Source organism: Cataglyphis hispanica, chromosome 1, assembly GCF_021464435.1.
Source record: "Cataglyphis hispanica isolate Lineage 1 chromosome 1, ULB_Chis1_1.0, whole genome shotgun sequence".
NCBI lineage: Eukaryota > Metazoa > Arthropoda > Insecta > Hymenoptera > Formicidae > Cataglyphis > Cataglyphis hispanica.
The window spans coordinates 8,928,181-8,941,362 of record NC_065954.1 but is presented as its reverse complement, the minus strand read 5'-3'; the positions used below and the strand labels follow the sequence as shown (position 1 = coordinate 8,941,362).

At 31.6% G+C, this 13,182-nt stretch overlaps 1 protein-coding gene across 3 annotated transcripts in view; it reads right to left on the bottom strand.

The window, feature by feature from the left end:
* LOC126849756 (patched domain-containing protein 3) overlaps positions 1–12,700 on the bottom strand; it is a 33,502-nt gene extending 20,802 nt beyond the window's left edge. For 2 of the 3 annotated variants that reach the window (XM_050591948.1, XM_050591966.1), the window contains exon 1: positions 10,594–10,916. The gene's annotated coding sequence lies outside the window, so the exon portion shown is untranslated. Of the gene's footprint in view, positions 1–10,593; positions 10,917–12,544 lie in introns of those variants that run through there. The other variant, XM_050591958.1, reaches the window with a different exon arrangement.
* Between the last annotated feature and the right edge of the window lie 482 nt (positions 12,701–13,182).

Sequence of the window (13,182 nt, the reverse complement as noted above, 5' to 3'; positions counted from 1 at the left end):
GTAAGTGCTACAATAGGCGATTTTCTATAAAAATCAATAGTAACTTTAAATTTAAATAATTTCCAAACCATTAAGAGAATTGTGCTTAGTTTTTACACAAATATTCAGAAGATATAGTAGAACAATCTATGAAATTTTAATGCTTTTGTATTTTGATATATGTCACATCCTTAAACAAGCTGTTGTTACATGATTCACTTGTAACTAACAACTTGATCTTGTCTATTAGCCATATATACCATATATATATATATATATATATATATATATATATATATATATATATCTTAATTGCATCGATATGAATTGAAAGTTATCTAGCTGTCATTGGCATTATCTTATGTTCTTATAAAGTTATAAACGAACTATGGAAAGATCGAAGTACATTCTGTTGTGACAGATTATTATCGTTACTTAGGTCACTAGGACATTTGCCGCTGTCTTCTTGATGCTGTATCAGTAATTATAAACGAGCAAGGAAAACTACTCTAGCGAGTAATATATTATCAAGAATGAATGCATTTGAATAATTTTCTTCTTTGAGAAATTGCAGAATAAAAAAACATGTGGATCTCGGAGCAAAAAATCTATGAATTAAACAAAAAAAAAAGAGGAAGGCAGTTTGAAATAAATAGAAAATTGAAGTTTATAAATTCGCACTTTTCTCGCATATTCGAAATTTCAAATAAAAAGATAAGCTCTAGAATAAACTTAGTTCTATAACAAACTTAAGAGATTGTTAGGGGGAGGATTTGAAAAATAATACAATAATGCTGTGAAAATTTGTTGTGCCAAAAGAGAATGTAGAGTGGAGGCGGTATCAGAAATTTGGCGTGGCCTATTCGCTCGAAGCATCGAGCATCTGTGATTGAAAAGAAATCTTTGAAGATCGTACTATCACAACGTCGCGAGCGGAATTAAAATTTATATATAATATATCTTTTCTACAGAACGATACATCTCTTTATAAGCGGTAGAAGCCTCGTAATAAACTGTCGACTCGTTAAAAATGATGATGGTTAATGATACTGATGGAGTTCCAAACGGCAGTTGAAAATGCAAGACACACGTCTTAACGACCCGCTTGTAGAATTTTAATTGTCCAATTTCACCAAGTAAGCATCCTCGCGCGCAGTCTCGCGATTCGTGAAATTCGCACGTAGTAGCTTTTGTCGAGAGACAAACCGAGCAGCAGACATTGACGTTTATAACTTCCCCCGATGACGTTGAATGCTGCGCAATCGTCGGGAGAAAATTGTCGAAGTGATGAACATGAATGGGTATAACGCGAAAATATAAATCATATTATTTATTACTATGTTATTTTATACTATTCTATTAATTGTGTGTGTGTGTGTGTGTGTGTGTGTGTGTGTGTGTGTGTGTGTGTGTGTGTGTGTGTGTGTGTGAAAAGCATATAACAATTTATTTAATTGATTATAGAAAAAATAAAAGAAATAAATTTTTCGTAATTAATATTCGAAATAATTTAATTTATATTTAAAATAATTTCGTAAATAATTTGAAATTTGGCGCAATATGATCTTATATAATCACATTCGGCCAGATCTGTTTTAATATATAATCAGATCTAGGCGAATATGATTATATAAGATAAGATCATCGCGTCAAATTTCAGAGTTAATTATATATGGCCAGATCATATATTGCGCCAAATTTGGGATTTAATTACACATGACTTTATATATAATTACATAAATACATTTTTTTGGGCTAGACTATTTTCGTTCCTGAGTTTCGCAATCATCTCCTCGTGAAGAATAAAAAATTGCTTTCCTCGTGATTCCCTTAAATATTACTATAATATTAGTCGATGAATTCAATAGGAAGGAAATTATACAGATAAAAACCCGCGACAGAGGGAAAGTATATTCAAGCATAAGAGTGATTGCTTCCTGGAGATCAGGAGAGTTGGTAGAGTATGTTCAAGCGACTGAAAGCAGTCTCAGTGAGTGAACTTTTAATTTCAGAAACAATTCATTATATATTTTTATTTACTTACTGCTATTTTATTATTGTTGATTAAATCTTATCATTTTGTTATATTTAATAATAAAGTAGAAAGAAAATGTGCATTTATATATCTTTTCTCTTTTTAGATATTATTATTATTATTATTATTATTATTATTATTATTAGTGGAATTGTGTGAAAATATGGTTTAAGAAGAGAGAAATTAAATATTTCGAAATGTGATGAAACTTCCACGAACACAGTCGTGCAGCCGTGATTCATAATATAATTTCATTATTACATCATTATTTATTACTATTTATTGCAATTATTTTATTTTATCATTTGTATCCGTCTTATTAATTATTAGCGAGAAATAACCGGTCGTAACATTCATATTCGAAAGCAATATCTTACAAGAGTTTGCGCAAACGCGATGCAATTAACAACGTACTGCGTGCACGAGACCTGTACATATTCAATTCACGTCATCTATAATAGTGTCGCAATTTTTGCACTCAATTTCAATATATTATTGTACGTGCAATATACACAGTAGTATAAAATATTCGTCAATTATCGTTGAGTCCGATCTCGCGCGAATAGTTGATATGAATATGTTGGAAACTCGCCTTGATCCTCTCTCTCTCTCTCTCTCTCTCTCTCTCTCTCTCTCTATATATATATATATATATATATATATATATATATATATGTGTGTGTGTGTGTGTGTGTGTGTGTGTGTGTGTTGGAAACTCGCCTTGAGCCTCTCTCTCTCTCTCTCTCTCTCTCTATATATATATATATATATATATATATATATATATATATTCCAATATTTTTAAATTTCCATATATAAAGCTTACATAAAAAACATTTCCACATTACTCTCTCCTTTCTCTTTAAATATATTTGTGAATATTATTTCTACCTTTATTATATATATTTACCATTAATATTGAAATTTATCATCGATCATTGTATTAATTACTAACGATAAACATCGCTATTACACGTCAACATTCTCGTTTGTCGCAATCGCGATTGCGATTAGCGACCTCACTCGGGTCTCCCTTATCCTTTCGTTAAATACCTTTCACGTACTCGCGCGCGTTAACGCAGGTGCGTAAATGCGCGCGCACGTGCTCAAGACGGACGTACGTACAACACCGCGCGATTCCTCTACCTAAACGCGATAAGCAAGTGCAGCGTGTCGATGTGAAAGTATGCCGTGACTAAGGAGAGAATTTTCCATTTCGTTATTTACAAGCGCGGCACTTTCGTTCTTCTTGTGCTCGCCGGCGGCTTCGATACGCGACCCTTTCTAAACGTCCTTAACCCTCGCCTTACGTTCCTTCTCTCTCTTACCAATGCACCTCTCCCCCCAAAGAACGAGAAAGCGCAATAAAGGGTTTTATTTCTTTTCGTGCAATGATGTGGATTTCATTATAATTGTAGATTCTTTCGTAAACAATTTTTACTGCTTTCTGCGCTTCGATAACTTCACGGAAATCGAATCAAAGGTTTTTCGATAGATATTAGATTCAACAATCGAATTTTTCGAAAGCTGTATGATCGAGTCTTTAAAACTTTAGGGACTTTTTATGTCAAGATTTAATTTATATTAGATTGATATTAATATTAAAAATATTAAAATTTATATTATATTAAAGTTTATATTAAATTTATATTAATATTAAAATTATATTAATATTAATATTAATATTAAAATTATATTAATATTGATATTAATATTTTATGTGTTTAAAAAATCGTTAATTCTTCTCGATATATATTTTTAAAGCTTTGAAAATGTTAGTTATGTGCGAGGAGATTTTTTTGTGAATCTTGAATTTTGCATCTAAATCATAAACTTTGGACCGCTCGTTCGCGGTGATTGATATATTTTATGAACAGATTACTGCATGAAGCAGTTTCCCTTTCCGGTAGTTGAGGCAAACTCTCCAATATTTCTTCAGCGAGGCAAATGACTTCGTCTCGATCAATATTCCGCCTACATCTTGCGCAAAAAAAAAAAAGAAAAAAGAAAAGAAAACGAAAGTGAGAGCGACACAAGCCGATCTGTCTGACTATCCGAGGAAAAATTTCACGGCACGTTTGACCGAGATGTAACTTGGGTTAATAAAATTACGAAGATAACATATGCGAGACACACCTGGGAGCGAAGCCCCCACAACACGTTAACTCGTTCACGCGATCAATGCGCTCCTTCTTTCGAAGGTAAGCCAGTGGCAGTCAACAACCGCAATAACAGAGCGACAATAATACCTTTTTTTTTTTTTGGTCTCATGTGTACTATCTTGCACATTACGTCGATAGTTTACGACAGACGAGCGCCTCTCAGGCGCTTTTAGAAATTTAGAATTAAAATTTAAAATTTCCGCTTTTTACCGGAAATTTAAAAATATTGGATATTTTTTCAATTTATGCAATATATATATTTATTATATTATATTTATATATATATTTTATATATATAGTATATATATATATATATATATATATATATATATATAATTATATATATTATATTATATATATATATATATATATATATATATATATAATTATATATTATATATATTATTATAATATATATATTATTATTATATATATATAATATATAATATATAATAATAATAATAATAATAATAATAATAATGATATGTATATATATATATATATATATATATATATGTTGGATTAAATATGTTGCCTTGGACCTCTCTCTCTCTCTCTCTCTCTCTCTCTCTCTTTCGATGGGTTAATTTTAATTTTAAACGAGACAAAGAATTTCTACATAAATAAAGTAAAGTTCGTATGGAAGTCATCAAGGTTGCACTTGCACATGCGCAAGGTGTGTTTTTGCGATCTTAATTTCAATGACTCAGTTTGCTAATCAAAGTATCGGAGTCGATGCTTCCTTAGCGTCAACATGGAGCATTGAATATTAAGAACGTAATCATTTTTGGTGATGCTTAATAAAAAAATTGAGGCTGAGTTTGGAAATCATTTTCATGTATTTATGCGAAGGTTCGCTAAAGGAATAAATATGATTTTGCAATTCTATCTTAAATGGAGCCTGAAGCAGCTCTACTTGCAATTGCAGACAAAGGAAACTTATTCGGGGCGAGAGACCTAAATTTCGAATGTCAAGAAAATCTTGTTTTTCTTTTTTTTCTAAGGAAACCTTTTTTTATCATCTATTGGTGGCTGACCTGGACACACCACGCCTACAAATTCTTTCAGGTAGCAGTTTATGCTACAAAGCAGTTCTGTATTTCGAAGCAAGAAGTCACCAAAAATACAATCAAGTCAAAGCTATAGTTTTTTCAATATGGTATTCTTTAAATATTTTTGAATATAGGAATCTATTTTGTTATCGTTTTCTCTTTCGCCAAAATTTTTAAATGAAATTTAACTAGATATATTTTTTGTCGCGCTCAGATTCGCACATATATATATGCATCTGCAATATCGGAGATTGCAAAATTGTGATAACTGACTAGTCATCATAAACTTTGTACCTTGTAAAAAAAAAATACAATTGCCACGTCGCGGAATTTAATTTAAGATAATTGCAACCAGATTGTAGTTTAAAGAGAGTTTACATTTTCTTTCCATTCACTTTGGAACACTTGTACAAAGTTACAGTTGAATGTAACTAAGTGTATATCCATTTCGATTTGCAGTGCCTGCTCTGTCAGCGAAGGAGTCGAGCGTGATAACGTTTATACGTGTGTGGGTTCTTGTTTTTCTGATTCTTTTTTTCTTTTTTTCAAAGCCGTGAACTATTGCAAAAGCGCATGGCTCGTCTTGTCGTTGCGGGCAATCGCTACGGAAAGGGAATCGGGACAAGGTTGGGTTACGTTCCTTAAAATGACGTACGTTAATCGAGCTTTTATAGCTCGCGTGCGTCGTGCATATTTATCAGCGCGCTGCACGCATTTGCGCGAATAATCATTGCGCAGCTTTGTATCCCTTCGACATTATTTTGGCGAGAATTATTTGGCTAAAAGTGCAAAAAATCTGGCATATGTGACCAAATATGACTTGAATGATTTAAGCAAGAATATATTAAGATCGAGAAAATAGGATAAAGCGTTATACATCTCTCTCTATCTATCTCTTTCTCTCTTTTTCTCTCCATTTTAATGCTGTTTTCATTATATATATGTCAAGAGAGTTTGATGTTTACATTTTATATCCCGCCAAGTTTAATAGACGATAATATTAATTTTTATAAGTGGACTTAATATAAAGACACATACGTACACAACACAAGTTTCCGTTTATTCCGTCATTCAATTTTATTATTCATATTGATAATTTAATTATGAAGATAATACATACTTATCGAGGTTCGCATCATCGAATATTTCGAGATTATAAAATAAATCTTGAATCGACATATTGATCAAACAGAATTTCTTTAACAGGCAGATCTTACATCTAAGAAGGCAGAAAAAAATTTATACTTTGTTTGCTTTATGGCGTGAGTATAAATTTTATGTTATTGTGTACAGCAGAAACAAACTTTATTACTGCGACATAAATTTATGAGTAGCATATGAACTGTATATGAAGTCAATAAATTCGAAGTCAATATTTTCGAATTAATGTTTAAAGGTACGTACTCAGGTAAATATCTTTGTTAATCAGAATTCTGTGAAAATAATGTTTAAAGGAAATAAATAGCCAGCATCCAATATCGAGCTATAAAACGTCTTTAATAAATTTTTAAGACTCCTTATATACCGATTTTGGACATGATGTTGTCTGGACATTTGCTGAATGAGTTGATTGATAATCTTCTGGGGAAATAAAATATTTGAAGAATATATTAAATATATTTGTAAAACCAAATCCGGACTAATAAGTCCAGCTTGAACATTTGGATTATACCAGTTTAAATATTTCAAATTATCTATCTTTAATGTGTCTGCGAATAAAGAAATTAATATTTTCATTCTATTCACTTCATACAATTTAAATGTAGTTGTAACATTATGCGCATTGATAAATATTGGAAAAACATTAAGCGAGGCATAGCTAGACATAATTTATGCCGCAGAAGCACACGCGTTACAAACACTAATATTAATAAATTATTATTAGGTATGGACTCTTGAATAAGGTAACGGACACTGACAAAAAAAAACGTATATATATATATATACCTTCGTAGTGTCAAAAAAATTCGTGGAATTAAGAGCTTCGCTAAGGGGGTGGCAGGGGAGGGAGGGTGGGAGGGAGGGGAGGGGAAGACCGGGGGTGGGGAGGGAGAATGCGGTATGAAGTCACTACTAAGCGTTTACGATTTGACTCATCGATTTGAATCATTCATTTATCAAATAGAACAATGAGACATTTTTATATCATCGCGGATGCGAAACGACGATTCGGTCTCTCGAACGTGAGACGGTCCCTTAATCCCACGTCGTATTCCTTCCGAATGTAACGACCGGGAGCCGCCCAAAATACCGTCATCATCGTCATCGTCAGTGCGGCTCGCTCGCTCGCGTGCTTTCAAACCGGAAGAGATATCCCCGTGTGTTTAATTTATCGGTTACGACGACGTCGGCGCGCGCGCAACGATGGGCCCCCGAAGGAATGGGCAATCGGACAGCGGGAGAGGGGCGGGGGAAAGGGGAGGACCTCTCTCTTTCTGCCCTGACTCGGACGCGCCACAGTTACTTTTCTCTAATTTAAATAGATTGCATAAGTGTTTCGCGGTACATTCGAGAGACCGATTCTCTCTTCGCACAAATATTATCCGATCCATTCCGGTCCCTTTCCCCCCCCCCACCCCCTCCTTCTCTCTCTACCACCCCTTGCCCTCTCGGCCACCCCCGACTCCTCCTCCTCCTCCTCCTCCTCATTCACTCACGGAGAGAGATGCAAGAGATGGAGCTTAATGTGCGCGATAAAATCATGTACGTTCACGCGTAAATTCCGTTGTCTAAGTATGGAATTATCGCAATGATTGATATGCATATATGTGCAACGCAATACTCGATAATAATAATAAGTTTATCTCGGCTTAAGTGATATTGCGAAAGGGTAAACTGCGTGAGTGCACGAAGTGAATAAATCACAGCGTAACATATTCTCGGGGCTACTGGCTAATATATATTGAAAGATGCAACTGCGTCTCTAGTATATCACATAATGCACAGGGCGTTGAGATCGCTGACTGACATCTCGATTTATTATTACGGTGCTTTTATCACGGAGGTATAATATTTTCTTGGAGTCTACGTATCTCATTAATATTTTTTTATTATATCTTCGTGTCTAGTATATTTTTTTATATCTCTGAAAAAAAAAAAAAATAACTAAAATACCTTTCCACGAAGATTATCGGATACTTTTCTTCTGTACGTGTAAGGAAATTTATTTGCAATTCTGCAGAAAATCATTTAAAAATATTTCGCCACCAGGAGTACCAACATTTGCGCGCGCGCGCGCGCAAAGGCCGATGTTATTTTCATAGTAAAAGTCGATAATAAAATTCTTATTTTTCAACGAAAAGCGCGACTTCGCCCCAAGGACGATCCAAAGATAACTTTTGACCGTATTGAAAGCGAACGAGATTCACGCAGCAATATTCTACATTCTCCCTAGCGATTTTCTCGATGCGACGAAAATGATCGATGGAGGCCCTTGCGAATATCAGCAGTGTCCCCTCGCTCACAGATTTGCCGATGCGTCAGTAATGTGCAATTCCCCACCGACCCTCCGAGGTCAACAATTTGTTACGGGGACGTTCAAGGAACATATCAACAGCGCAGTTGATTGACCTGTTGTTGTTGTGGAGCGATACGTTTTGATACCAGTCCATACCTTTGCTCTATCATTGTATAATAAAATGTATCCTGTTAGCGGAGTAAAGCAACCAATTTGTGACGTAGACGCTATTAAATGCGTTCAAGTAGCGAAAAGCAAGTAGCATCAAGTTTCGAGTGACAAAAAAAATGTCCCACCCTCCCCCTATTGTTTGGATTTTGCCTTTCAAGTAAATACGTATTTACTTATTATTATATGCATTGATAAATAATCAGGAATGCGGTAAGAGCAGTAATTATATATTAAATTATATATTAGATTCACAATCAGTGAAACATTATGATGTGATAAATTTTTTTGCAGACGAAAAGACAGAGTGAAAGAGAGGGAGAGAGAGAGAGAAGTGGTTTTACAACTTTGCAAATTTTGTCGAAATATTATGTTGCTTGAAAATAGCACAAGAAAATATTTTTGCCAAGGCACATTAGGATATTTAAAAAGTTTTTTACGGCGGATCTTTTAATTTATTACTATAAATGTATCAATTAAATTTAATAACATTATAATAATCGGTTTTTTTTTTTGTTTTTTTTTGCGTGCGGATATTTTGTCGCAATATAGTTTCTCTTAGATTTTGCATATCCTTGACTCGACGAGATTTTAATTTCACACATCCTGCTCGACACATGTCGTCGTTTTCGCAAAATCTGTCCTTACGCCTGAAAGCGACAAATTCTCCCACCGCACGCAGTCATCATTACTTTATTATTTAGAGAAACGGTACAATGGCCTTTAATAAGATAATAAGTGGTTGTGAAGCAATGAGTTAACACACGAAAGTGAGTCGGCAACGGGGCGTTATAGTACAAACGTCCGTAAATGATGACTAAGGCTTGCACCAAACTGCGTGGGCATAACATAATCCTTGTAACAAAAACGTTTCCTGTTTATAGGAAAAACGCTCTTCCGTAAATAGAATGTTTAATGAGGAAATGCAATATGCTCTCATTCACTAGAGCTAAGCTTACTACGTAATTAAGATCTGTAAGATACGATATTTTGCTTTTATTTTGATTTTTTTTTCTTTTTTCTTTACGATTAAAATATTCGCTTTTTGCATTTTAAAATAAAAGATTAATATTATTATTAATTCAAATATACGTGTTAATTTAGTTGCATTAAATGATAAATGTAATAATTTTTTTCCATATCGCATTAACTGTGTAATAAATGTTAAAAACAGGCTTAACAGATGGTTTTACTTTATTTAAGGGTCATTGTTTTAAAACAAGGAACGAATTGTAAGATTATTTCAGATTTTTTAATTGCTTTATTTTTAATAGATCTGTTTTTTTTTGGCCACACTTTCTACACTTATTCCCATTCTGTGCTTTCTCTCTTCAAAAGAGCATATAATTATTTTAACGTGTTAATGAAAAAGGCGTTTAATTAAAAAAAGGAAGGACATCTTATATAATTGAATCGATATTCAATTAAAATTTATAATTGTGTAAATATTTGGATTAGTTTATTTTTCGTCGGAACTTTACTCCTTCAATTATTTTTCATTTATTTTAATAAGGTTGCAAAAAAAATAAAAAATACATAAATTTATAAAAATACAATATTATTTTCAAAAATATTTTTTTTACAATTTTTTTTTTAATGCGGGTAAAAAATTTTAAATAAATAACTCTAAAAAAGAAAAATATTTTTAAATATTTCGTGGTGAAAAATCACCAAGATTCATCCCCTATTATTCACAATTATTAATCAATCAGTTTTATAATCATGAAGGTAATGAATTACCTTGCTCCTTGAATTAAACACGAAACGCGCTTCAAACCTTCCACAAAATCTTCACACAAAAACTTATATCACCACCAAATTAAATCCTTCGGCAAATTCCAGGCCTTTTCCTTTTAACTTTCACGGTGGGGCACTTTTGTCGCGCGTTCTCTTCCTTGTCTTCTCTGTTGAACTGTCAGGCGGGAAGCGCGGCACGTTTCACCTGCACGTCTTCGTCCGTCCGCGTGTCATGATCGACGATCGAAATTCGAGCGTGAAGGAGCGCGCATGAAATCGAACGTCGTCGCGGGAAGCGGGATTCGGACTGCACGACGTGCCGCTCGAGATTCCGCTCGAGAGCCGCTCGCAACTCGCTCCGATCGCTCGCTCCTCCACTCACCACGAGAAGTGTATGTACGCGGCGCGAGGGATCAATCAGCACCCACGAGAGAAACGTCGCAAATATTGCTAGGACGAATTTGCGAAAATTCTTTCGATAAGTCACTCCTAGCTGAATCTCGAAGAGATCTTTCTTCCATGAAAAAGTTGCAAAAGCTTTTATCGATCTCTGACCACTTTTCCTTAGGCTTTTTCTCGATTTTAAATTAATATCATTATAAATTTATGGACAACCAACGTTTCATTTTTGCACAATCAGAATTTTATTAAGAACGAAGTATGATATTAATATTATACTCTTTCTTTTCAATTTTTAATTTTTAATTTAAATATTAAAATATTAATTATTTAATTAAATATTAAATATTAAATATTAAATCAGAATTTTATTAAGAACGAAGTATGATATTAATATTATACTCTTTCTTTTCAATTTTTAATTCTTAATTTAAATATTAAAATATTAATTATTTAATTAAATATTAAATATTAAATATTAAATCAGAATTTTATTAAGAACGAAGTATGATATTAATATTATACTCTTTCTTTTCAATTTTAATTCTTAATTTAAATATTAAAATATTAATTATTTAATTAAATATTAAATATTAAATATTAAATCAGAATTTTATTAAGAACGAAGTATGATATTAATATTATACTCTTTCTTTTCGATATTTAATTTTTAATTTAGATATTAAAATATTAATTATTTAATTAAATATTAAATATTAAATCGGAATTTTATTAAGAACAAAATATGATATTAATATTATACTCTTTCTTTTCAATTTTTAATTTTTAATTTAGATATTAAAATATTAATTATTTAATTAAATATTAAATATTAAATCAGAATTTTATTAAGAACAAAATATGATATTAATATTATACTCTTTCTTTTCGATATTTAATTTTAATTTAGATATTAAAATATTAATTATTTAATTAAATATTAAATATTAAATCAGAATTTTATGAAGAACGAAGTATGATATTAAAATTATACTCTTTCTTTTCAATTTTAATTTTTAATTTAAATATTAAAATATTAATTATTTAATTAAATATTAAATATTAAATATTAAATCAGAATTTTATTAAGAACAAAATATGATATTAATATTATACTCTTTCTTTTCGATATTTAATTTTTAATTTAGATATTAAAATATTAATTATTTAATTAAATATTAAATATTAAATCAGAATTTTATGAAGAACGAAGTATGATATTAATATTATACTCTTTCTTTTCAATTTTAATTTTTAATTTAGATATTAAAATATTAATTATTTAATTAAATATTAAAAATTAAATCAGAATTTTATTAAGAACAAAATATGATATTAATATTATACTCTTTCTTTTCGATATTTAATTTTTAATTTAGATATTAAAATATTAATTATTTAATTAAATATTAAATATTAAATCAGAATTTTATTAAGAACGAAGTATGATATTAATATTATACTCTTTCTTTTCGATATTTAATTTTTCTAGATATTAAAATATTAATTATTTAATTAAATATTGAATAATAATATTATTAATTTAATTATTTACCTTTAATATCAATCTCTAGGAGTCTGTCTGAAAGCAAAAACGATGAAGTAATAATGGAGAACATTTATCTATGTGCGCGATTAAAAATACGAGAGTGGCGGATGATGGTCCATATGAACCTCCCTATAATCTCGGAGAGATGAACTGATCTTCTCTCGGGCGATGCAACTCAAATGCATGGAGCGTGGCGCATCTGTGGTAGACGGAAGTAATGAATGTGGCCGTTCGCTTATCTAGTTTGACACTTCCTTGCTAGCCGATCGCATGCGCGACCGTATAAACGGTCTTTGTTTCGAGAAACGTCGTAAAGGCAACGCGATTAAATCCCGCTTCATTAGTCAATTATTAATTCATTGATTTACGTAATAGATCGTAATCGAATTTGGTCTTTGTTATGCTGGTAACATGCACATAAGCAGCGCGTTCCCATTGATATCCTGGAGAATAATATCCGGCCGTAGAACCGAAAATTTTTACATTTGAATTTCATTCGAAAGAACATGTTTTATGGAGGCAATTTTAATCTGTCAAAGATATGGCTGTGAAAAATATTACGAAGAAGAATTTAGCCAATCATTTCAGCAGTTCTAAAAAAAGAATTTCATTTTCTCACATTATTTACATTACATTTATAAATT